General features: G+C 40.6%; 1 protein-coding gene across 3 annotated transcripts in view; it reads left to right on the top strand.

The window, feature by feature from the left end:
• The window catches only part of LOC110261786 (uncharacterized), a 321,102-nt gene that overhangs the window by 50,422 nt on the left and 243,614 nt on the right, over positions 1-27,066 (top strand). For all 3 annotated transcript variants that reach the window (XR_002346325.2, XM_084967495.1, XR_014809663.1), the window contains one exon: positions 22,198-22,258. The gene's annotated coding sequence lies outside the window, so the exon portion shown is untranslated. Of the gene's footprint in view, positions 1-22,197; positions 22,259-27,066 lie in introns of those variants that run through there.

The raw sequence follows: 27,066 nt of genomic DNA, 5'->3' as shown, positions 1-27,066 counted from the left end.
GATATCCTTATATCTGTATAGTGCTTACAGTTTGTGAAAAGTTTTAGTGTATTACACGCCAACTGACAAGGAATAGTTAAGAACAAGCAACATAAATAATCTTGGAATAAAATCTTATAGCGTCCAATCACTAAGGCTCACATCTCTTCCTCCCCAAACCCCTCAAATGTTCATTCAGAATCAGTTTACTACTAGTTTACAGACAGTTTTAACAAACTTGGATCTAATTTAACAATCACCAAAGGTGATAAAGAGGGAGGAAGTGTCGTATGTCTACTTGAGATGGACGTATGACAGCAGAGAGAGGTGACAGCAGGTAGTGAGAGAAGATATCGATAAACACAGAAATCTAGGGCTAATAAAGAGGCCAGCAGTCCCACGGACCTAAACTTATTTTGAAGCCATCATTATCTTAACAGAGACCCATATAATAGTTGATATTAATAAGAATCAATTGAGATCGCAAGTCAGGAACAGGTTAAATTATGTTCTTCATACTATGTTTAAGAATGCGTAAAAGGGTGTGATCTATTTTAAAGATACTTCCATTTAAAGTCTTAAAAATTCATTGCCCAAAAATATAAATCTTGAGCTATATAGAAAAGTCAGCTATCAGCTCCTTTCCAAAGGTCTTCAGATAATCAAAATCTTATATGGTTTTATATTTTGCTGTACTTGTTGAATAGAGCTTTGTGTTCTGTGTTCTTTATTTTAATAGCCAATACAGAAAATGATTTCTGTTTTTTCTCTTTCTTTGTATAAGCCGACTACATTTAGTTGCTCTTTATTGAAATAGATCTGGACTGACTTTGAGTGGCCCTCAGCCAGATTTTTTTTTTTTTTTTTTTAGTCTCTTCACCCCTGTTCCAGATAATGAAACCAAAGTATCCCCGCTATTTTTAGCATCCATTGGGAAATTAGAAGCAGCTTCTGATCTTTGTCTCACATAATTCAATACTTACTATTGAAACAATGGGCTCTTGTATGTCAGTTAGCTTGGATACACTTAAATGACTGATGAATCATTTTCCCTTTGAGAAAAATCAAGGCTTCCCAGTATTCCTACTAAAGAGAAGTCAAATATTTCGATCTCTTAAAGAATAAAAAGTGATGTGGATGGCCTCAAAATATGTCACTGGTTATAGCAGAACTTTAGCACATACTATCAAAAATTCCAATAGGATTTGGGGGGTGGAGGAAGTTCTCAGCCATTCTTCTCCAGTCCTGAAGAGATGTCAAGAAAGGGAGGAAACATACTGAGCACCTACTATACCCTGAGTGTTGAGATTTATGTTAATTCCTACAATATTTCCATGCAGAAAGTATGAATATCCCAGGAAAATGGAGATGAAGAGAAGTGACATTTATAATGAGTTCAAGTGTCACAGCCAGTAGATAGAGTTATCCCTAATTAAGTGACCAGAACAGGAGCCCACAGGCCAGGGAGGACCCTCTGCTGGAGGCATTTATGGAAAGATTATTTTTTCCATGACTAGAGAATGAAATTCAATGAGGACATGAGGCACCATAACATGTGTAAGGGAACCACTAAGACTCCTCTTTGGGTCCTATGCCTATATATATATTTTTTTTTTTTTTTAATTTTTTGCCATTTCTTGGGCTGCTCTCACGGCATGTGGAGGTTCCCAGGCTAGGGGTCGAATCAGAGCCATAGCCGTCAGCCTACACCACAGCCACAGCAACGCGGGATCCGAGCCACGTCTGCAACCTATACCACAGCTCACGCAATGCTGGATCCTTAACCCACTGAGCAAGGCCAGGGCTCAAACCCGCAACCTCGTGGTTCCTAGTCAAATTTGTTAACCACTGAGCCACGATGGGAACTCCCCATAAATTTTTTTTAAATCTATGTATAATTGATTTACAATATTATATTAGCTTTAGGTGTATAGCAAAGTGATTCAGTATATATATATATATTTTTTTTTTTTTCAGATTCTTTTCCATTATAGGTTATTACAAGATAGTGTATATAGTTCCTGGTGCTATACAGTAAATCTCTTTTTTAAAATTAGAATATAATTCATTTATAGTGTTGTGTCAAGGCTCACCTACTCCTACAAATACATTTAAAATCCGTCTACAGGAGTTCCCGTCGTGGCGCAGTGGTTAACGAATCCGACTAGGAACCATGAGGTTGCGGGTTCGATTCCTGCCCTTGCTCAGTGGGTTAACGATCCGGCGTTGCCGTGAGCTGCGGTGTAGGTTGCAGACGCAGCTCGGATCCCGCGTTGCTGTGGCTCTGGCGTAGGCTGGTGGCTACAGCTCTGATTCAACCCCTAGCCTGGGAACCTCCATATGCCACGGGAGCGGCCCAAGAAATAGCAACAACAACAACAACAAAAAAAAAAAAGACCAAAAAATAAATAAATAAATAAATAAATAAATAAATAAAATCCGTCTACACATGAGACCCTCCCAGAAATAACATCTTTCTCTTACTGTTTTATTCAGGTGATATGAAATAAGGTTGACTTTTTAAAATAAGCTGGTTGATATACAATTTTGTAGCAAGTTCAAAGTTCTCAGGCCACAAACTGAGAAGTGCCAAATATGGAGCATTCTTTGCTTTATCATAACTGTACTTAGTTTTTATCTTGAGCCTAATGCTTCCTGATGGCAGAAATGACTTGACTTGGCAAGTCAGAGTTCTCTGAGTCATTTCAGCCTCAAACTCTGTCAATTCAGAACTTGCCCTTCCCTCTCCCTGGGGTGCTGTCTAAATTCTGAGGTTATGAAAAGGTGGGGCATTGAAGGGGGTCAGCTAACCCCATCCACTGGGGCTCATGCTGGTCACCTGTTGGTCTGGGTACATATGGCATGTATCCCCTTGTCCTAGTGCACTGCCCTCAAATCCTTTGTTGCTTGACTGCATCCTTTACTCTAGGACCCTTGAGAAATCACTGCAGCCCTTGTGCTCCATACGTCTGCAGAGAGTTTATATGAAAGCACCTCAGGCCCATCTCCCCAGGTGTCCCACGCTGTCCTCACTGAAATAGGAGACACTGTGGATGCCTACACTGACTCAGAACTCCAAGAGAAATTCAGGGCACAAAATGCCCAAATCGATGTAGAGGATCCGTGGAACCCAGCCTTCCAGACCCGGCCAAGGGCAGCAGGGTGCAAACCCCCATCACTGCTTCTCTCTTTTCTCCTCCCTGATACGCTTTGTCTCCTTGTCCCCAGACAGCTTTGAAACTTAAGAGCTGAGCACATTGGCTCCTATGTCACAGGATCAGGCATTTTCTCCAAATCAGCGGCTTATGGCAGAGACATTTGCTTTTAATACCCAAGAGCCAGGCACTGAGACACAAAAGCCCTTTCTGACAACCTATTATATCTGCTGTGAGTCTGAAAGTCTATTTGAATCCCAAAGACTGAAAGTCTTATTCTACATTGCTTGAGTGTAGCCTTTCCTCCTTGAAGCTATAAACCCTGAAAATATGACCCTCTCTAATCCTGGAGAGAAACCAGAAGGATTAGCCCATAAATAACCCAGCAGAAGATGCTGTACTGGAATCCAGTCTCCAAGCACCTGAACATCCAGGGATGAGAGCCCCCAAGCCCTGGAGTCTGCTGCTTTCCCAGCCTGCCCTCAACAGCTGACCCGCAAACTCAGACTCTGGCTTCAGCAGTCAGTGTTCCACGGGGGTGGGGATGGCCTCCCTCCGCTTCATGTTGTGCCCCACCTGAGCACACCTCCACCTGGGGACACATCTGCCCACAAGTTCTAGTCATGCATTGAGGCCCCCAGGCCCCGATGCCCAGGAACTTCATTACATTACCACGTTTACACTAACAGGTAACCCCTCCACCAGCACTGTCGCCTGAAGATCATTAGCCCATGATTATATGAAGACCGTTTTAACCATTGGGCTGGTGGACTAGAGCCTGGAGGCAAAGTTGAGTTATAGTTTGTACTGAGAGGCATCAAATCAAGTAGCTCTTCAAGGGATCCAGATTACATGTTATGCTAGGTACCGATGGCTTCCCTCCATCTTTATAATAGAACCTTTGCCTTTTGAAAAGGTACAAGGGTCTCAGGAATCAGGACTATATTGCCCTACCTCCCTTGCAACCAAGTGTAAAACTGTGACTAAGTGCTAGTCAAAGAGATGTTAGAAGAAAAGTTTTGTAGCAACCCCAGAACCTTCTAGAAAGATAGGTGGCACACATCCATCATATCATCCCTTCCTTCATCTGACAGTGGAATGAAGTAATAGCTTTTGCACTGTGAGGAAGAGAGTCCTCACAGTGGAGAGGGGTGGATGGTGGAGAGCCTTACCTGAGGGAGCCTTGTTTTCCTAAAGGCTTTGCTGAGTATCTGTAGATGCACCAGACCACTTATCACCAGACTTTTTGAGTGAAAGAGTAAAACCTTGTATGTTTAAGCCAGTGCTCATTTGGATGGCCTGTCTTAGGCAGCCAAACCAATTTCTGATAGGTCTAAATGATGACTGGATCCAAATCTGTTTGGGCTTGGGGTAAGGGTGGTGGGAGAGAGTGTAAGAGAGCCATCTGAAATTGCCAACTTATAAGTAGTGATATTCATGAATGACTCTTGAACTTGGCAACAGTTTCAAGAATCAGGCCACGTGCAGAGAGGTTTTTATTCTGCAGCTGTGGAATGTGTGTGTTTGATATAGTGTCTCCTTCCCTTCTAGCAGTGAGGGGAATGGCTGTAATATAAAGGGTCTGTCTATTGTGCTTCAAGATGTCAAGTGCCCTTTTCCGGTGACTTGTGAGGTTTCACAGTGGTTGCCATAGAGACCAAGTGAATCCAAGTTCAACCATGATAGCTAGGCCTTTTTATTCAAAGGGACATATTTTGAAGAGGAAGCCAATATGTAAGATAGTAAGGTGACTCATCTTTCATTGGTGCAGCGAAGCATGCTGAAGCCTTCCTTCAGCATCTTCGTGAATGTTATCCCAAGAAGCCCATATTTGTGAGTGAACCCTGAAATGATTAATTAATATATTTTCTTTAGCCTCCCAGGACCTGTCTTCAAAGAATTCTCTTCTTCCAGGATTTTGAGGAGGAAAATTGTCATGAATCCACCTTCTTTTACCATATAAAAAAAATTTATATTTTCCAGCCTTTGTTTCTCTCTCCCACGCACTTGAGAATTGTTCTCTGAACCAGCAGGTTGTGATAGAAATAGCACTGGACTTGGGATTAGGAGACCCAAGCCTATTTTTGGCTCTGCCCTTTATTAGCTCTATGGGTTTGGGTAGGACTGCTCTGGGCCCCAGTTGCTTGATCTATGATGCGAGGGGTAATGTGAGATGCCCTCTAAGATTCCTTCTAAACCTAAGAACCTGAAATCTCTCCTGATTTTAATTCTCTTGACCACGGCAAGCACCTTAATCAGGTTTCTCTGTCTTTCCCAACTAGCATGCAAGCTGCTGTAATAAGTACTCAATACATGTTTATTTGATGAATGAAATGAATGAATGATCAATCAATAAATCAATCAATCTGGCCTCAAGACTGATTTACATAAGTGTGCTTTTTTTTTCCTTTTACTTAGCCAGGCTCAGAAATTATTATTATTATTTTGTATTTTGTCCTTTTAGGGCTGCTCCCACGGCATATGGAGTTTCCCAGGCTAGGGGTCTAATCGGAGCCGTAGCCACTGGCCTACACCAGAGCCACAGCAACGCGGGATCCGAGCCACATCTGCAACCTACACCACAGCTCATGGCAACGCCAGATCCTTAACCCACTGAGCAAGGCCAGGGATTGAACCCGCAACCTCATGGTTCCTAGTCAGATTTGTTAACCATTGAGCCACAGTGGAAACTCCAAGACTCAGAAATTAATTGTCATACCTGGAATCAGTATCTACTGGAGGTGACTTTACATTGTACCCAAAGACCAGGGGCCCTTTGATTTCTGTCGGCATCCCCAGCCATTCTTTATCCCTTAGCTGCACAAATCTTGACAATCCCAGGCACTGGGAGGTGCATCTGTGTCTCTTCTTCTTCCTAAGACAAAGTTATATAAAATAAAAAAAAAATTCCAGCCGGGTTTGTCCCTAGTAATATCCAGACTGAGCTCAAAGATTTTCAGACTTCTTATAGGCATTTTTTGAAGCTCATTTCTTCCCTGTTGCCGACTTTGGATCATTTTCTTACTCAAAGATCAAATGAAAATGAAGGGAACTAGACTCCTTCACAGCCATTTCTGGGAAATTCCAGAGAGGAAGGGAAACCATGATGCAGAGAAGGGAGGGGTGGGGAGGAAAAAGACAGTGGAGGCCAGAAGTGACTGGGTTTAAATTCTGGGTCCTTGGACAAAAACGTTCGCATGGCCTCAGACTGCAGTCCCTCCAGAGACCTTTCTGTTCCCAGGGTTTGCAGGGTCTGGGAGACCAGCAGCTAAACTGCCAGGTGTGCCGTGAAGCAAGTGCACTTCCTTCCTGAGACCCTCTCCTTCCTAGGCTACAGGCCTCCTGACATGGTCACCTCTTTCTCTGAGATTTATAGACCTTCCGCAGAGGGGCGGGGTGGCTAGTTTTGTATGAGGCAGTATTTGTGCACTATTTCACTTAATCCTTAAGGTACCGATATGAAAGCTGTGACTACAGTTCCTTTACAGGTGAGGAAACAGGCTCAGAGAGTAAGTTCAAGGTGTACGTTGTGCTGATTTGATAAATTTATATATTGCAGTATGGTTACTACAGTACTATATTCCTGTCATGTCACATAATTATCATTTCTTTCTTGGGGTGAAACAAGACCTTAGCAACTTTGACATTTATAACAGTATTTTTTATTGTAATCATTAGTTTGTGCATTAGATCTCTAGGACTTATTTATTTACTGGTTACAAGTTTGTACATTAAACAGCATCTTCCCACTCCCCCACCCTTCTGGTCACCCTGGTAACCACCATTCTACTCTCTGTTATTATGAGTTTGACTTTTTTAGATTCCACATGGAAGTGAGGTCATACAGAATTTGTCTTTCTCTCTCTGTTGGGTATTTCTCACTTAGTATAATGCCCTCAGGGTCCATCCGTATTGTTGCAAATGGCAGGATCCTTTTTTTCTCATGGCTGAATAATGTTCCATTGTATATATATCCCATAACTTCTCTATCCATTCATCTGTTGGTGGACACTTACAAGTTACTTTCTTAAACTCACAGGAAGTGGCAAGTGGCAGATTCAACTCACATTTTCCATGTCTCTAGAGCCAGCAATCTTTACTACCTTGCTTTCCAGGCAATTCCTGTCATGCCTGTTAGAAGGCAGCTGGGCTGAGTACTCATTTTCCATATTTATTCATATTTCCAGAGTTGCCGAATGCTAGAGGGTAGTTATCATTTTATGGAGAAAATTTCAATTCAAGAATCTCTCTTAATGACCTAAGTAACAAACTCATTTTTTTTTCCTTTTTGCTTAATTTTATTTTTCATTGCATAACACATCTTCATGGTTCAAAGTCAAAACAATATAAAAAAGCTTTCTCAGAGATGTCTCATTTCCATTCCTGTTCCCCCTTCCTCATACCCCTCCTCACATTTATTACAGGTGACCATAGTTTCTGGTTTATCCTCCCAGTATTTCTTTCTACAAAAGAACCAGAACCTGCATACCTACATACGTGCATGAATGCATAAGTAATATATTTATATTCTTATTTCCTCTGATTTCATACACAAATATAGCACATCACATCACTGTTTTGCACCCTTTTTCACTTAGCAAGGTATCCTGTAGAACACTCCATGTCTGTAGAACTCTTTCTCATTCTTTTTTATATGGCTACCAAGTACTCCATTGAGTACTAGGCCTTTAGTACTAGTTTATTAACCTCATTGGTTTTCACGGGTGGACATTTGTATTCCAAATCCTTTGCTTTTACAAAATAACCCTGTAATTGATAGCTTTATGCAAGTATGTTTTATATGGGTGGAGATAGGCTATTTTAGGGAGTTTCTAAGAAGTTGGGTTGAAAAGCAAATGCATATATAATTTGGTTAGCTGTTGCTAAAATCTCAATATAAATTGTACCATTTTGCACTCCCACCTGCACTATGTGAAGTGCCAGATGCTCTAAGTCCAGCCAATAGGATGTATTGTTCAATTCTTGGAGTTTTCATCAATCTGATAGGTGATAGCTCAATAAAATTTTAATCTGTGTTTCTCTTAGTATAAGTCTGCATGAATATTTTTTTTCATATTTTAAAGGCCAACTCCTCCCTTTTCCCATGGGTTGTTTGTGCATTTTGCCCATTTTTCTGTTAATTTCTCTTTTGTTGTTAGTGATGTTTTATTTAAAGAGTGCTTTAACTACTTGGAAGCTTAGTCTCTTACTAATATAAGTCGCAGATATCTCTCCAGGTTTGTCATTCATTTGTCTTTTGACTTTTGCCACACAAAAGTTTTTGGTTTTTTTTTTTTTTTTGGTCTTTTTAGGGCCTCATCCGTGACATATGGGGGTTACCAGGCTAGGGGTCTAATTGGAGCTACAGCTGCTGGCCTACACCATAGTCACAGCAATGTGGGATCCAAGCCACGTCTGTGACCTACACCACAGCCCTCGGCAACGCCAGCTCCTTAACCCACTGAGCGGGGCCAGGGATCGAATCTGCAGCCTCATGGTTACTAGTTGGGTTCGTTAACCACTGACCCACAGCAGGAACTCTCCCAAAAGATTGTATTAATGCTTGGAATAGATCTGTTCCTTTATTTCTTCTGAACAGTGACTCACAGTATGGCTTTGCAACTGCTAGATTGGAAATTTACCCAAGTTTTCTTAGAAAAATAAATGGGTTCCCTTTTTCCATTGAGATCTCTAACTCATTTGGAGATTTACCTGGTATTCTCTGTGATCTACTAATCGAATTTCATATTTTTTCCCAATGGCTTTTCAGTTGTCCCAACGTCTTTTATTAAAAAAATCCAACTTTACCTATGTATTTGAGATCCAACTTTTTCCACCTGCGGCACATGGAAGTTCCCCAGCTAGGGGTCAAATAGGAGCTGCAGCTACCAGCCTACGCCACAGCCAAGCAATGCCAGATCCAAGCAGCCTCTGTGACCTACACTGCAGCTTATGGCAACAGAGTATCCTTAACCCACTGAGCAAGGCCAGAGATCGAACCTATATCCTCATGGATTCTAGTCAGGTTGGTTTCTGCTGAGTCACAGTGGGAACTCCCTATTATTACATTTTAATAAAAGGACAATAGTTATCTATGTTTGTAGGTAAAATGTCACCCTTTACTGATTTTTTTTTTCTTTGTTGATGTCTTTTGTGTACACCCTGCTTTATTTTAGTCATGTTTTGTGTATTTGAGAAGGAAAAAGGAACTGACATACTCCAAATACCAGTGGTTGGAGGACATGGGGTGGGAGCAAGGACTCCTTGTCTAAGGAGGGGAGACACTCAGCACGTGGGCCTTGGGCTTGTCTCTGTAAAGTGATTTGGGCCTTTCCCCCAAACCTCTGTGATTATTCCAGAGCTCTTATGATGTGTCTTAAGGGAGCTGAGGTTCTTTATCCATCACAGATTTTTAACCAGGACACATGTGCCTGCAATTGTTCAGATAATTCTCCTACTAAGTTCTTTTTATGGACACCCTGACAATAAGGCATCTTTCTATCAGGACTGGTTTTGCAACTTGGCCTCTGGGTTCAAGTTGAACTAATATCCAATTATGTCATCATATATGGTAACAAATATGATATGTTATTCTTTCTTCAAGTGACAGCCAACTTCTTTCAGTTATTCTCTTTTCTACAAATTGAATTGTATACCCTTTCCAGATTCTATCCAGCTGGGCCATATCTACTGAGGATTGAGGTGCTTTTGGGTTGGAATCTGGGTAACATCTCCATCATGCTCTGTGGTCACATAGTCATGCTGATGACACTCTTGAGTCCTACCAAACAAGTGCTCTTAGCCACTTGGGAACCCCTTCCTGCCTCTTTCCTTTCCCTCCCCTGTCTCCTTCTCCCAGCTTCTGTTCTTCACTCTCTGCTTCATTACCCCCAAAGTTTCAGAGAGATTTCTGAGGAAAGCACTCTTAGTTTCACCTGAAATTATTTTCTTCAAGGAGCCAGAGGTCCCTCCAGAGGGCCAGTCTCTGAGGCAGATGCTAACTGGTCCTCAGAATCTCACCCCTCCTCTTAGAGATCCACAGTTGTCCTGCTCATCCCTGTTTCACATTGATTTACATCCTCTGAAAGATATGTTGAAGCCCTAACCCCATGAGAATGTGACCTTATTTGGAATTAGGGTTGCTGTAAATGTAGTTACTTAGGATGAGCTTGTACTTGAGTTGGAGGTAGGGGGCTTTAGTCCGCTCTGACTGGTGTCCTTAAAAGAAGTGAACAGAAACACATAGGAAGAAGACAGTCATGTGACAACGGAGGCAGAGATTAAAGTGCTATAGTTGAAAAAACAAGGAATGCCAAGGATTGCCAATAAGCTACCAGATGCTTGGAGGAGAGGAAGGCTTCTCCCCACAGGTTTCAGAGGGAGCATAGCCCTCCAATACCTTGATTTCAGACTTCTGGCCTCCAGAACGAGATACTTTTCTGTTGTTTTTAGCCATTCAGTTTATGGTACTTTTGTATGGCAGCCCTAGGAACTAATACAGTTCCAAAGTTTGATTTTAGGAAGACTCTGACCCGCTCAATTCCTGCCCCTAAGTGGAAACACAAGGAAAAACACTGTATTCCCTTTTCACTTGTTTTGTAAGACACTAGTTTTTGTTTCTCCAAGATCAGCTCCTAGAGAATGAGGAAATAAAGGCCTACGTTCCCACCAGGAGTGGGGTCAGCATAAAGCACCTTCACTCTTGCCAAGACGCAGTGGCGCTGGGAGACATGGCCCTGCTCTCCAGCCAGATGGTCCTCTTGGTTCCCTGTTTCCCACCTGGAATTATCCTCCCCTGCCCTCTCCTCTTACTCAAAGTCCCACCTATCCTGGAGGCTCAGTTCAAGCGCTTTTCCTCCAGGAAGCCTGTCCTGACAGGACCAGAGGCCAGTGACCTCTCCCACCTCTGCATTCCTGTCATAATCTCTGTGTGCATGTAGCATGTGTTCCTTGTTATCTTACCCAGGTGTATCTACCCCATTCCGACCTGAGGATAAGTGCCTCAAGGCCAGAGATTATTCCTCTGGGCACTTAATGCACTGCCTTGCACATTGTGGGAGTGCAGAAGATTCAGTAAAAAATAGAATGGGTCTGAAAGTAAATTATTAATCACATACAAGTAGTACCTCCATGGCCATAAAGGCAGGAAAGTAAGTAACAAGTGTCTATTGAAAAGAGGGAAACCAGACAAAGATACTTGGGGGGAAAAACATCTAAAATGACATTTCTCACTACAGTAAATTTAGAAAGAGCCAATGGTTAGAGAAGCCTGACCAACCAGATAAAATCGAATTCTCTCTCTCCACACAAATGTTCTGTTTTGTTTGTACTTGTAGTGCCTTTTCTGTCTGGGTTTTGGCTCAAGGTTTATTGTTTTGATCAATTTTTTTTTTCTTTTTAGGCTTGTACCTGCAGCATATGGAAATTCCCAGGCCTAGGGGTCAAATTGGAGCTGCAGCAGACACGGCTCTGATCCCACATTGCTGTGGCTGTGGTGTAGGCTGGTGGCTGCAGCTGCGATTCGACCCCTAGCCTGGGAACTTCCAGGTGTGGCCCTAAACACACACACACACACACACACACACACACACACACACACACACAAGCATTTTAAAATGGTAACTTTTTCATAGAAACTAGAAACTTGTCCTTACAATAAGTCCGGTCAGTGGTTTTCAAACTGTTTCCTAGAGCTCTAGAGGTAAGAGGATCTGGCACTGCAGTTGAAAGTGAAGGGGCTGGGGCTTCGGAATGGGCAGTTCTAGTTCCCCAACCCTCCTCAACTAGGGAAGCTCCACTTTCATCTATTTTATATATGAGAGCTGAGTAGCACTGACCCATTAAGAAAAAAAGCGTTCAAAAAGTTTAAACTCTTTAAAGTGAGGCAGTGCTTTTTACTTTATGCTTACCAAGGCATGCCTGTCTTTGTCATTGAAACTAAGTATTCCTATCATTTAGGACAAAGGCTCCAGTATCAGGAGAAATACATTTGATAGCAATGGGTCTTTTGAAAATCCTCTCTTATTTGGGAAAACTGTTACTCTCTTCCATAACACACACCCCAGAAGTTAACTTGCTTCCCCCCAAAAATGTGTATTGGATAAATGTCCAGTAAATACCTAAAATACATGCATCATAATGTTTTGAAAGAATAGATGAGATAAATGCTGGAAAATCTTTGCTATAAAAACACAGGGCACTATTATTATGTTCATGCTGTTCTATCATCTGTATTTAATTTGTATTCTCTTATCTTCACCATGCTCCCTGCCATCTGGAGATTAAACCAGAGGCAGGGATTGAAAGTTATCCAAACAAAACTCAAACCCATAAAGGTCTCATAACTCTGACTAATTAGAACAACAATCTCTAGAAGATAGAATAGCAGGGAGACTGTCTCATGGCTGGGGTGACAGTGATGTCACTGAAGCTGCAGTTGCTACTGGCCACTGATAAATTACTACATGCCAGGCACTACACCAAATACTTGAATCATCACAACACCCAGGAAGAAGTATCATTATCCCCATTTTACAGATAAGAAAACTGAGGCCCAGAAAATTTAATAATTGCACTGTCCACAGCTAGTAAGTCGAGCAGCCAAGTGCCTCCCCCAGGTTGTCTGACTCCAAGACCAGGCTTTTACTACCTATGCTACTGTCATTGTGAGGAAAGTGATAATGGACAAGGTAATGCTTCTGATTTTTCACACCTGCAGTTTTTTCATTAGAAAATGTAATATAATTATATCCTCTCTGTTTTAAGGAAATGTAGAAATGCTTTATTGACTGAATAAAATATTTTAGGGCTATAAGCACACTCCCCAGTTGGAAAAGGCAGAACATATGTATTTGCCTATCCTTTCTCCCAAGATCCTATTGAAATGTCAATAAATGTGTATAAAGAATGACTAAGTCTCTTAGAACATTGAAAGTAAATAGAATGTCATCAGCAGAAATTTCAGTGACTAGGATAAAGTTCTGGAAGTTAGAGAGCAGATGGGACTGTGCTGATGTACCAAAGCAGAGTCCTCACAAGCCAGAACATGCGAGGGAGGAGTCTCCAGTCAGGATCCTCACCCAGGGGGCTCCAAGCTGGAGGCTCGTGGGTAAGGAGAACAACATGGGCCTGGGGCAGTGATCAGGGGAGTTAACTACAGGACACCTGGGACAGTCAGGCCCTTGCTCCCCAGTCCACATACAGAGCAGCTCTTTATCCTCAGCTGGAGCACCTGTGATGGCATTCTGAGAGGAGAAGATCTTCCTGCAGGGGATGGGGGCTTGGGTGGAGGCAGAAGTATTGTCTAGCCTTCAAGGCTGTAGCGCCTTCACCATAAACACAGATTCATCTCCACTCTAGAGTAGAATTCCACTTCCAGATAAAGCCCTTTCTCCTTGAACAGTTGTCATGGTCCTGAACTTGCTGGCTAAATGGAAGATTGATTATGGCAAATCCATCCACTTACACAAGGCTATAACTCGCTTTCTCATCCAGAAAATGACTTTCTGAGTAAACACACCTATTGGTGAAATCCACACAATCAGCCTATATTGATCAATATAGTTCTTAGCACGTACAAATAGTCAACAAAGGATCCCCAGATATTTGCAGAAGATCAACAAGAGGCAAGGTGAAGATTGAGAGGAACACAAACTACCTTCTGAGGAAACAGAGAAAAAAATGAGAGATAATTTATAAAATGTCTAATTATCTTCACAGAAATTTGAAAGGCTATTGCATCGTTAAAGTATTGGCTGCTGTGGGGGCAAAGTGGATCAGTTAGAGAACACAGAAGAGTTATCGGAAGTTTGAAAGGATTATCAGAAATTTTAAGAATACGTTGAAAGAGCTAAATAGTGGAATGGGAGTAGTTGAAGACCAAACTAGAGACATGATTTGTAAAAGTGAAGAGGTCGTCCAGAAAGCTAGATAAAAAAGAAAAAGACATGGATAATGTAAGAGAAAAATTAAGTTAGTAAAAATAGATTTTTATAAAGGGGGGAGGGATAAATTAGGAGGTTGGGATTAACATATACATACTACCATATATAATCAACAAGGACCTACCATATAGCACAGAGAACTCAGTGTTCTGTAATAACCTATATGAGGAAAGAAACTGGAAAATGGATATATGTATAACTGAATCACTTTTCTGTACACCTGATACTAACCAACATTGTAAATCAATGACACTAATATAAAATAAAAATTAAGTTAAAAAATAAATATGGAATTCCTGTTATGGCTCAGCAGGTTAAGAACCCAACATAGTGTCAGTGAGGAAGGAGTTCCATCCCTGGCCTTGCTCAGTGAGTTCAGATTCTGGCATTGGCGTGAGCTGCGGTGTAGCTCGATCTAGTGTTGCTGCAGCTGTGGCAAAGGGCTCACGTGCAGCTCAGATTCAACCCCTAGCCTGGGAACTTCCACATGCTGCAGGTGCAGCCATAAAAATAAAAGGAAAAATTATATGTATGTATATATAGCTTTATGTTGAACTTTTAAAAAAGGCTCAGTGTTTTTACTTAAAAGCAGTTCTAAAAACCATGGGAGGGTATAATCAAAGACCTAAAGAAAAGTGCTTTGATCTGAAAAAAGACTCAGGTTTTCAAACTGAAAAAGCCCCACAAATACCAAGGCTTCGATTAAAATGACCCTTAGTTGTACGTAGGCACATCTGTAGAAGTTGTAGAACACTAGGGATAAAGAGAAACCTCTCTTTTCCAGAGAGAAAAGTAGGTTATCGCCAAAGAACAGGTATAAGATGGACAGCAGACCTCCAGCAGCGCTAAAACTATGAACCTAAGACAATGCCGTTAACATCTAAAACAGTGAGGGAGAAAGATTTGGAGTCTAGATCAAGTGAGAGGGCAAAATTGAGATTACAATTATACAAGCATGCAGACACTATGTTTCACACATCCTTAACAAATTACTTAAGCATGTGTTCTAACAGAACATACAAGGAGCCCCAGAGAAAGGACAGCATAAAATTCGAAAGCGTAAGACACTAATCGAGAAAATACAGAAGGGAAAATCCAGTTTCACGATTGTGCAGCAAATCTAGAAGTAGTGAGCCCAGGAAAGTCAGAGGACTCTGTGAAGAAAGTAGATTTCCATATGAAATATAATCATCTTTCCTGTTAACCAGAAAGAATGCCAGATGAAAACTCTGAAAACAAAAAATCCATACAAAATACCTTTTCTCCGATATGAGGCAATCTAAAATATGCATCATTTCAAGTAGCTGTAGAGAAAAAGAAGAGAGCATTGATTTGATTTTAATGTTTAGAATATTTTTCTTTGAGACAAGTTTAATGAAATAGAATCCACATTTTTTTCTGTGGATCCAGTCACCCTAACTGCTTTTACAGTTAGTTTGTTTTGGTTATCCTATTGCTGCGTAACAAATCACCGTAGAATATATGGCTTCAAACAACATTCATCGTCTCTCTTTGTTTCTGGGGGTAAGGAATTTGGGAGTGGCTCCACTAGGTGGTTTTGTTCAAGGCATTTTTTGAGGTTGCATTTAGATGGTGGCTGGACCTGGGGTCATGAAGGCCCCCTCACTCACATGTCTGGTTCCTGAGCTGGAAAGACTAGAGAATCATTTGGCATCTCTATGTCCACTTAGCCAGGTGGTTTCTCCAGCATGGCAGCTTCAGGTAATCAAACTCCTTTCATAATGGCTCAGGGTTCCAAAGTTATGTGTTCCAAGAAAGAACCAGCAGAAGCCACGTTGCCTTTATGACCTAGACTAAGATTTGAGAGACCACTGCATTCTTTAAGAAGAACTGACTGCTAAGCCCTGGATGCTACCGACCATCCCTTCCCCTGGATCCTATTAGGCAAAGAAGTCAGCAGAAGCCCATTGAGGTTCCAGGAAAGTATGGATAGAGTCCACCTCTTGATGGGAGAGTGGCAAGGTTCTAGAAAAACCTGTGGGGATGGAAATATTATTGCATTTATTTTGGGGAAATGCAGTCTGCCCCAGTGATGGGTAGATGATCATATGCTTTTTATTAGTCTAAAATTTCTAAAGCCAAACTAGAGATAAAGTGTGGAAGGCAGTTGTAATATAGAACAAAATGTAAATATTGCAAACCTTGAAAATGTATACAAAGTGGTATGACTGGCCTAAGTGTGTAGAATAGTGGGAGAGAAATATGGGTGTAGTGATCCTCCTTTCTGGCCTCTTAGGACTTCTCTCTTTTCTTCAGTAAGCATTTGCTGAATATCTGCTCCAAGTCAAGGACTTTTCTAGGTGACTTATTTTACATAGTGAGGAATCTATAGATTCTAAATTTGATCGCAAAATAGAAATTTCAGAGTTCCCATTGTGGCTCAGAGGGTTAAGAATGCGATACAGTGTCTGCGAGGATGTGGATTTGATCCCTGGGCTCACTCAGTGAATTTGGCAATGCCACAATCTAGGGCATAGTTCACAGATGTGGTGTTGCGTGGCTGTGGCATAGGCCTGCGTCTGTGGCTCTGAGTCTACCCCTAGCCTGGGAACTTCCATATGCCGCAGGTGTGGCTGTAAAAAGAAAAAAAAGAGTTTTAAGTGTATTTAAGAATTTAAAGCTGGAACAGTTATAACTAATATAAATTGTAAGGTTGAGGAAGAGCATTGTGGAGATGGTATAGGTGGGCTAACATTTTCATCTTTCATAATGAGGAGTAAAAAATATTGCTTTTAAAAAGGGAACAGTGAAAAAAAACTTAAAGAAAAAGTGGTCAATAAGTCAGTGTAAAAACTTTATCATGTATATCAAGGAAAAGACAACCAAAGAGAAAAATAGATGAGAGATTTGAACAGACACCTCACAAAAGAGAATAGCTAAATGTCCAATAAATACATGAAAAAGCCTTCAACTGCATTAGTCATAAAAGAAATGCAAATTGAAACCAAAATGCAATATCTGTACACATCCAACAGAACTGCTAAAAGTTGGAAGACTGACAACCTCAAGATCAACACCAAAGTTGACTTATTTACTTTGAAAAGCTTTTGGCCAGGATCTACTAAAGATAAACATATGCTTACTTTTTAAACCAGCAATTCCCCTACTAGATTTGTAGCTAAGAGAAATACATACACATGTATACCAAAAGACATGTTAAAAAGTGTTCAGTGATATTATTAATAAGAACCCTATATTAGTCAGGGTTCACCAGAGGGCATATATATAAATAAAGAGATTTTACTATAAAGAGTTGGCTCAAGCGCTTGGAGGTTGGTAAGTCCCGAGATCTGCAGGGTGAGCTAGCAGGCTGGGGACCCAGGAGAATTATGATTTCATTCCAAAGGCCAATAGGCTTTGAGACCCAAGAAGAGCTGACACTTCAGTTTGAGTCTGAAGACAGGAAAAAGCTGATGTCCTAGTTTGAAGACAGTGAAATAGGAGGGATTTTCTCTTACTTGTTCTATTCAGGTCTTCAACTGATTGGACAGGGCCCACACATATTAGGAGGGCAATCTACTTTTTTACTCAGTCTGCAGCTTTAAATGTTAATCTCATCCAAAAACACCCTCACAGAAACATCCAGACTGTTTGACCAAATATCTAGCATTCTGTGGCCCAGTCAAAATGGCTCACAGGTTAAGGATCCAGCGTTGTCACTGCAGTGGCTCGGGTCACTACTGTGGTGCGTGTTCCATCCATGGCCTGGGAACTTCAGTATGCCTTGGGTGCAGCCAAAAAAAAAAAAAAAAAAAGTATAAAATTTGCCATCCCAAGCCCTAAGCTAGAAACAACCAAAGTTTGTGTCAGTAGTAGGAGATAGATAGTAAGAGAGCTTCCCTGTATGGTCACACAGGGAAAGAAATCAGTAAAAATGACTGTGTTTAGCTGCACACAGTGATACAAATGCATCTCACAAACATTGTGTTGAATGAAGAAGCCAGAAAGGAATTCATATAGTGTGATTCCATTTATAAAAAGTTCAACACAGAAAAAGCTGTCTTTAGTGTTAAAAGTCAGGATATGGTTTGTGTTTGAGGAGGGAAAGTGGTAGCTTTGGGTGGAGCACTTCTGAGGGACCCCCATTTTGCTTTGCTATAATTCACTCAATTGTACACAATTTTTCTTTATGGGTTATACTTCCCCAAAAAAGCATTTAAAGTTTTTTAAATAAGGGAGTGATTGGGGAGCTGTTTGAACCTTCTTTAAAAAATGAGCAAATATTACTTTCCTAATTTAAAAAATAATCAGAAAAGTAAATTCTTACCATGGCAATTTTGCAACATGCAACTCAAAATAAGCAAAAGCATTTTTGATTAAATTTATTTTCAATAAAATAGCTATTTAAAAGATTCATTATGTTAAACATTCAGAAGGCACAAAAATTTTCAAGTGAATAATGAATCATTTATGAAGTATTACTGCTTTGTATAAACTCATTAAGTGATAGTAAAAAGATTACAAATATCTGGGAATTTGCTGAAATGTTTATTATAAAATAAAGTGGCATATATGTAAGTTTTACTAAAATATGATCTTTTACTGTCATTCTATCTACAGCAAATGTTCTTTCTCCAGATTAAACCAAATTAGAAACTACAAAAGGAGAACTTTGGGATAATAGCATTTAACAGAATTAACTTTAATCAGAAGATACATTCAGACTGCAAAAATATTGGCAAATGCAGTTAAACCCATTATGCAGACCACAATTAAAACCATTTTAATTTTTTAAAAAGGAGGATGTGTTTATTTGGACAAAATATTGTCTTTATTGTGTTGTCATGTTTTGTTTTAGCCTTTAAAGTTTTAAAGATACGTAATGTTGGAAATGTGTTTTTAGTTTATCAAAACATTTTTTTAAAAGACTGGAAGAAAAAAGAAAATGAGTGTAACAAGCCTGTGCATATATGTGATTCATTTTATTTATTTATTTATAAATTTTTATTAAAGTAGTTTTTATTTTATTTTATTTTATTTTACTTTATTTTACTTTATTTTATTTTAATTTTATTTTTTGCTTTTTTGGGCCGCACCCACAGCATATGGAAGTTCCCAGACTAGGGGTCAAATCAGAGCTGCAGCCGCTGGCCTATACCACAGCCACAGCAACTTGGGATCTGAGCTGAGTCTGCAGCCTATACCACAACTCATGGCAACACTGGATCCTTAATCCATTGAGCGGGGCCAGGGATGGAACCTGCATCCTTGTGATTACTAGTTGGATTCATTCCCACTGTGCCACAACAGGAACTCCCTAAAGTATAGTTTATTTAAAATGTTTCTTCAATTTCTGTTGTACAGCAAAGTGACTCAGTCACACCCAGTTCCCTGTGCTGTACAGTAGGGCCCCATTGTCCATGCATTCCAAATGTTACAGTGAAATCATGAGAGGAAGGGCTATGCAGAGCGAATTAATTTTTGTTTTTGTTATATATTGCATATATTTTATAGAAAAATTAATGGACAGTAAAAAAATCTTAAGCATGTAACAGGAAATTGAAAATCAGGAATAGAGTATTAGAATCTTCTTTCTAAAATAAAGAATATCTCTTTGCCATGCCTCACTTGTGAAATTGGCAACACCTGGATTGATTCACATGGAGGGTAATGTTGCAATTTCCTGTAAATATTCTTTGAATAACAAAGAATAAACAAAAACAAAGTTCTTCCTCTTTTAACAACTTAGTTTCTGATGAAATGGATTTCATAATAGTGTCAGGAGACCCAAAAGGTTAAATCAACATTTGCTTGATGGGGCAACCCTGGAGCTGCCCATGGATTCCTGGCCAGATGAAAAGTCAAGAGGTCAAAGCAATTGACCAGTAATGGAGGAAGATAAACCTGGTCAGGTTTATGCTTTGGCTCCCAAGGTCCAGGTTAAAAAAATAAGAGACCTGGACTCTGAACTCCTTTATTCCCATGTCATGCTGGAGAAGGGAACAGATTGAATCTTCTCTGGATTCAGCTTTGATTCTGTAATAGAGTAAAAGCGAGACTTGAACATATTTCCCAGAGACAACAACTTCACGAAAGCATCAAAGGCGTACACATCACAGTCTAAGGCAATAAAACTTGGAGCAAATTAATTCAAAGTGGAGTATCTCCCATCTTGTTTTCTTCTCAAAGTTCTGGGGTCACACCTGTTGTCCCCCTCTCTTGGGAGCCTCTGTCCTTCCATTACTCTAAGTAAGCCAAGCGCACTAGGAATCGTATTTCTTTCTTTTCCCTCCATAGCTCCTCCTTTGAGTTCTCTGGTTAAATAGACATGAAGGAGGAATAAACAGGGCTAGTATCTGGCCAGTGATTGATTGTTTATCTCCACCAATAGTCTGATTGGTAAATGCCCCTTCTTGTTACATATTTTTAAATGTTACTCCTGTTGGGGGAAAAAAATCTTTTACAGAGGCCACAGAATCTAATTTCTGTTCTTGAATAAACGTGAGACAAATGCTGTAAGATATCACTCACATGTGGAATCTAAAACAAACAAACAAACTAGTGAATATAACAAAAAAGAAACAGACTCACAGATATAGAGAAACAAACTAGTGGTGACCAGGTGGCGGGGTGCAATACCAGGGGTGGGGGAGTGGGAGGTACAAACTGTTGGGTGTAAGATAGGTTCAAGGATGTATTGTAGAACACAGGGAAGACAGCTAGTATTTTGTAAAAATGGTAAATGGAAATTAAGCTTTTAAATTGTATAAAAAATTTAAAAATGAAAAGGCAAAGGCAAAACAGTAATGAGAACAAAAAACTATTGGCTAAGAAAAAAGAAAACCTTTAGTAAGGTTTTTGAAATACAAAATTACCTTTTTTTTTTTTTTTTTTTCCTTAAGGGCCACACTCAAGGCATGCAGAGGTTCCCAGGCTAGGGGTCAAACTGGAGCTGTAACCAGAGACCTACCACAGCTGCAGCAACGCCAGATCCGAGCCTCATCTGCGACTTACACCAGAAATCATGGCAATGCTGGATCCGTAACCCACTGAGCAAGGCCAGGGATCGAACCTGCGTTCTCATGGATACTAGTCAGATTCATTTCCACTGAGCCACGGTGGAAACTCCAAAATTACCTAGTTTTTAAAATAGAGCTGTGAGGTAGAATTGTAGTTAGTGGGACAGGTAGGAGCTACCTATAACTTCCAAGAGAGAGTAGCACAGGGCAGTGATTTTTAACCCAGGCTGCCCATTGGATCACCTGGGGGGCCTTGGCAACAGGATTTGCAAAACCTTCTCTGATGAGTCCATTTGCAGTCAAGGTGGAAAGCTATTCCAAAGAGATATTTGGAAGAGGGAAAGTTGAGGACGACTGGAGTAGAATAGATGTACAAAAGCATGTCTCATGAGAGAATCTCAAATATGTAGGCAGCACTTCAGAGACAGAGACTAGTGACAAAGACGTGTGTGCCTTTTTCAGCAGTTATCCTTTAATATATGATTAAGGGTATGTTCAAAGAGAAAAAAGAAAGCCCAGTTAAATTTAAATCCTTTCAACACACGTTTGACCTATCAGTGCCTAGAGAATGTAATCAAAGGATGGTACTCCCCCCACGGTTTATTGAGATATGATTAACATACATCACTATATAAGTTTAAGGCGTAAAGCATAATGGTTTAACTTACATATACTGTGAAATGATTACCACAGTAGGTTTGGTTAACATCCATCATCTCATACAGATAAAATGAAAAGGAAAAAAAGAAAGAAACTTTTTTTTTTGCTTGTGATGAGTAGCCTCAGAATTTACTTCCTTAACAGCTTTCATATGTATGGACGGCAGTATTAACTATAGTAATTATACTGTACGTTATATTCCTAGTACTTATTTATCTTCTGAGAATTAGGATGGTAATTTTTAAATTGTTTCTAAAATTTTTTAATTTTAAAAGATTGTTTTATTTAGAAGTTTTACAGAAAAACTGTGAAAATAGTTTTCATATACCCCTCACCCAGTTTCCCTATTATGAACCTCCTATATTAGACTAGTGCATTTGTTGTAAATAATAAACCAATATTAATATATTAACAGTAACTAAAGTCCATAATTTATTCATATTTCCTTAGTTTTCACTTAATGTCTTTTTTCTGTTCCAGGATCCTGTCCAGGACACCACATTACACTTAATGATCATATTGCCTTTGGCTTCTCTTGACTGTGAGTTTCCCAGGCTTTTCATGTTTTTTATTATCTTGAGTTTTGAGGATAATGCCAGTCTGTTTTTCTGTAGCTTATCCCTCAGTTGGCGTATGTCTTATGTTTTTCTCATTATTAAATGGAGGTTATGTGTTTTGGGGAGAAAGATCACAGAAGTGAAATCCTGTTTTCATCACGTCATGTTGTGGTACATATGCTCAACATGACTTATCACCGTTGATGTTGACCTTGATCACTTGGCTGAGGTGCTGTTTGTCAGGTTTCACTACTGAAAAGTTACTCTTTTTTAAAAAAATTTTTCATTAAGGTATAGTTGATTTACAATGTTTCTTCAATTTCTGTCATATGGCAAAGTGACCCAGTCACACACAGTTCCCTGTGCTGTATAGTAGGGCCCCACTGCCCATCCATTCCAAATATAACAGTTTACATCCCAAAACCCCAAACTGCCTGTCCATCCCACTTCATCGTCCCTCCCCCCCTGGGAACCACAATTCTGCTCTTCTTGACTGTGGTCTGTTTCTTTTTTGTAGATAGGACCATCTATGCCATATTTTAGATTCCATGAATAAGTGATATCATATGGTATTTGTCTTTTTCTTTCTGGCTTACTTCACTTAGTATGAGGATCTCTAGTTCCATCCATGTTGCTGCAATTGCCATTAGTTTGTCTTTTTTATGGCTGAGTAGTATTCCATTGTGTATATATACTACATCTTCTTAATCCATTCATCTCTTGATGGACATTTAGGTTGTTTCCATGTCTTGGCTATTGTGAATAGTGCTGCTATGAACATAGGGGCGCATGTATCTTTTTCAGTGAAAGTTTTGTCTGGCTCTATGCCCAGGAGAGGGATTGCTGGGTCATATAGTAGTTCTATATTCAGTTTTCTGAGGAACCTCTGTACTGTTTTCCATAGTGGTTGTACCAATTTACATTCCCACCAACAGTATAGGAGGGTTCACTTTTCTCCATACCCTCTCCAGCATTTGTTATGTGTTGACTTCTTTTTTTTTTTTTTTTTTTTTTTTTTTTTGTCTTTTGTCTTTTGTCTTTTGTCTTTTTGTCTTTTGTTGTTGTTGTTGTTGCTATTTCTTGGGCCGCTCCTGCGGCATATGGAGATTCCCAGGCTAGGGGTCTAATCGGAGCTATAGCCACCGGCCTACGCCAGAGCCACAGCAACGCGGGATCCGAGCCGCGTCTGCAACCTACACCACAGCTCACGGCAACGCCGGATCCTTAACCCACTGAGCAAGGGCAGGGACCGAACCCGCAACCTCATGGTTCCTAGTCGGATTTGTTAACCACTGCGCCACGACGGGAACTCCATGTTATGTGTTGACTTCTTAATGATGGCCATTCCAACTGGTATGAGGTTGTACCTCATTGTAGTTTTATTTGCATTTCTGTAATAATTAGTTATGTTGAGCATTTTTTTCATGTGCCTGTTTGCCATCCACATGTCTTCTTTGGAGAAATGTGTATTTAGGTCTTCTGCCAATTTTTCAGTTGGGTTATTTGTTTTTTGTTGTTGTTGAGTTGTATGAGTTGTTTGTATATTTTTAGAGATTGGGCCCTTGTCTGTTGCATATTTTGCAAAGATTTTCTCCCATTTTTGGGGTGGTTTTTTTCATTTTTTTTTTTTTTTAGTGGTTTCCTTTGCTGTGCAAAAGCTTTTGAGTTTAATTAGGTCCCCTTGGTTTGCTTGTGTCTTTATTGTCATTATTCTAGGAGGTGGATCAAACAAGATGTTGATGTGATTTATGTCAGAGAGCATTCTGCCTATGTTTTCCTCTAGGAGTTTTATAGTATCTGGCCTTATATTTAGGTCTTTAATCCATTTTGCGTTTATTTTTTTGTTTTAATTTCATTCTTTTACATGTAGCTTTCCAGTTTTCCCAGCACTATTTGTTGAAGAGACTGTCTTTCTCACAGTGTATGTTCTTGTCTCCTTTGGCATAGATTAGTTGACCACAGGTGCTTGGGTTTATTTCTTGGCTTTCTCTCCTGTTCCATTGATTTATACTCCTGTTTTTGTGCCAGGACAAAAAGTTACTCTTTTTTTCCGCCTTCCACATAACACACATTAGAAAGAAATCACTATGAGTGGCTTACACTTAAGGAGTGAGGTGCTATACCCTTTCCTTGAGGTACAGTATCTGCATCAGTGAAAGGATGGTACCTCTTTTACATGCATGCATCCACCAAAAATGCATGAAATCTTCCCAGTCCAGCCATGCCTTAGTGGCTAAGGTGGGGCTTTTCAATATTCTCACTCCTCTGCGAGCCCGAACCTGACTCCCTCTGACTCAGACCCCATTGCAGCAGGTCACACTTTCTCTCCCAAGGTCCCTCTGCAGCCCCAATTTCCAACACAGGGCAGGGTGGAAAATCTGGGAACAGTTGAATTGTGTCCTTCCATGATTCCTATACTGAAGTCCTAATGCCCAATACATCAGAATTTGACTTTATTTGGAAGTAGGGTCATTGAAGATATAATTAGTTAAGGTGAGGTTGTACTAGGGTAGAATTGGCCCCTAATTCAATATCTAGTATCTTTATAATGGGAAATTTGGGCATGGAGACATACACACAAGGAAACACTATGGGAACATGAAGCCAAGATCAGAGTTTTATGTCTATAAGCCAAAAAATGCCAAAGGATAGCTAGAAAACTACCAGAAGTGAGAGGAGAGGCCTGGAACACATCCTTTTCCAAAAGCCTCGGAGGAAGCAGGGTCCTGCTGACACCTTGGTCTCTCACTTCTGACCTCTGGAACTGTGAGACAATACATTTCCATTGTTTAAGCCACTCAGTTACTTTATTACAGCAGCCCTAGGAAATTAGCATACCCTCCAAAGATAACTCTTCTCATCACAAAAAAGAAAAAAGAAAACTCCTTGAAAGACCTAGTTAGCTCATTCTAGGACCAAGCTGAATTTAATGAACACTTATCAGTTACACTATTTTCCGTGAATATTTACTGGGCAGCTACACTGTGCTCAGAACTCATAAGCCCTAAGGAACTTAAAGTTCTAGCCATTAGGCTGAGGACAGAGACAATGCAGAGACATGGTAGCATTTTACTTCCCTGCCTCTGGCTACCTGCATTCCAGATTCTATATTGATACCTGTACATGTGGTCAGTATATTTCTCTCCCACATATTATCAAGTTGAAAGATGTCTTAGATCAGGTTCCCTGGAAAATATACTGAGATTTGTGTGCAGGGTGTATTCAGAGGGGAGCGCTTTCAGGAATAAGACCTATATGAAGAAAGAAGAAGCAGACCTGAACAAAAGGAGTGGAACAGAGATGCAGCTGCCTCAAAGGGCTCAGCCAGTCCTATGGGGAGCTCTGGAGCTGGGATGACCTTTCAGAGCTGTCCTGACTTGAGGCAGAGGCAGCAAGCCTTTGTATTCCTGCTGTGACCACTCATTAAATAACTCTGAGCAAGGCAGCTGGCTTCAGGCAAAAGCAGTCCCTGGAGAGAGATTCTCCTGTGAGTTCTCAGCAGCCAACACTCCCAGCAGCTGGCAGAATAACTGCCTCAGTCCTCAGAATTCTGGAGAAGGCACTACAGTTTTCACTTCAAAGGATGTCCTTTCTAGATGAAAAATAAAAATATCTTTGGAGTTCCCAATATGGCTCAGCAGAAATGAACTTGACTAGTATCCATGAGCATGCAGGTTCGATCCCTGACCCTGCTCAGTGGGTTAAAGATCTGGGATTGTGGCCATTGCTGTGAGCTGTGGTATAGGTCACGGATGTGGTTTGGATCTGGTGTTGCCGTGGCGTAGGACAGGGGCTACAGCTCCGATTTGACGCCTAGCCAAGGAAACGCCATATGTCATGGGTGTGACCCTAAAAAAGACCAAAAAAAAAAAAAAATCTCCTAACCACCCTTTGTTGGGCACCTGTTGGAATAAGGTAGCTACATTGGCTTCTTGAACCTTCTTCCTCACAGGGCCATTCACACAGATATAGGCAATACTGGAGATAGAAAAATCAGAAGGAAGAACATAAAGTAACTGGTAAGGGGAGTGGTACAAAATCAACTAGGCAAGGATGGAGTATTGGGTCATTTAACTCCTAGATTTTTCGAAAAGAAAAGTTGAGCTATTGTGTCTCCTGATAGCAAACTGGCCCTGGGCTCAATTGTGCAATAGACAAAGTTGGGCCATCTCGTCTTCCTTTCGGCCTGTCCAAACACCTGATCCTTTGTAAAGTGTGTGGCTCTGCTCAGGGATCTCAGCCTCCTCCTGAAGGTGATGCCCAGAGCCTTGGCACAACTCCGGTCAGCTTGTAGGAGCGTTTTCCTGGAGTAGTGAACCCCAGATCTGAAAACTTACCCCATGGAGCTATTGGTGGCTCCTGCCTCTGACCTATAGCCATTAAGGGAGATGGTTTCCTGCTTTCTAGTTCCACAAAAATTCACTACCCCTACATCAAGGCCAGCCTCTCCTTCCTGTCTTCATTCTTTTCTTCGGATTATCCGAGATACCACAACCTGGTAGAAACTGATTCACAGTTTTGGAGGCCAGAAGTTGGAAATCGAAGTTTTGGCAGGACCATGCTCTCTGAAGGCTCTAGGAGAGAATATGTTCCAGGCCTCTCTCTTAGCTTCTGGTGGTGTCAGCAGCCCTTGGCATTCCTTGGCTTGTAGACACATCACTGCCTGTAGACACAGAGGTGTATAGACATGTCTCTCCTTCTGTCCTCACATGGTGTTCTCCCTGTGTGTCTCTGTCTCCTTTCCTCTTCTTATAAGGACACGAGCCATGTTAGATTAGGATGCATCTACACC

The sequence above is a fragment of the Sus scrofa genome, chromosome 7 (genome assembly GCF_054392235.1).
Source record: "Sus scrofa isolate SSC_HxYL_T2T_F1_AM1 chromosome 7, Sscrofa_HxYL_maternal_Yorkshire_Landrace_v2.0, whole genome shotgun sequence".
Classification (NCBI taxonomy): domain Eukaryota; kingdom Metazoa; phylum Chordata; class Mammalia; order Artiodactyla; family Suidae; genus Sus; species Sus scrofa.
This window is presented reverse-complemented; position numbering and strand designations above follow the sequence as displayed.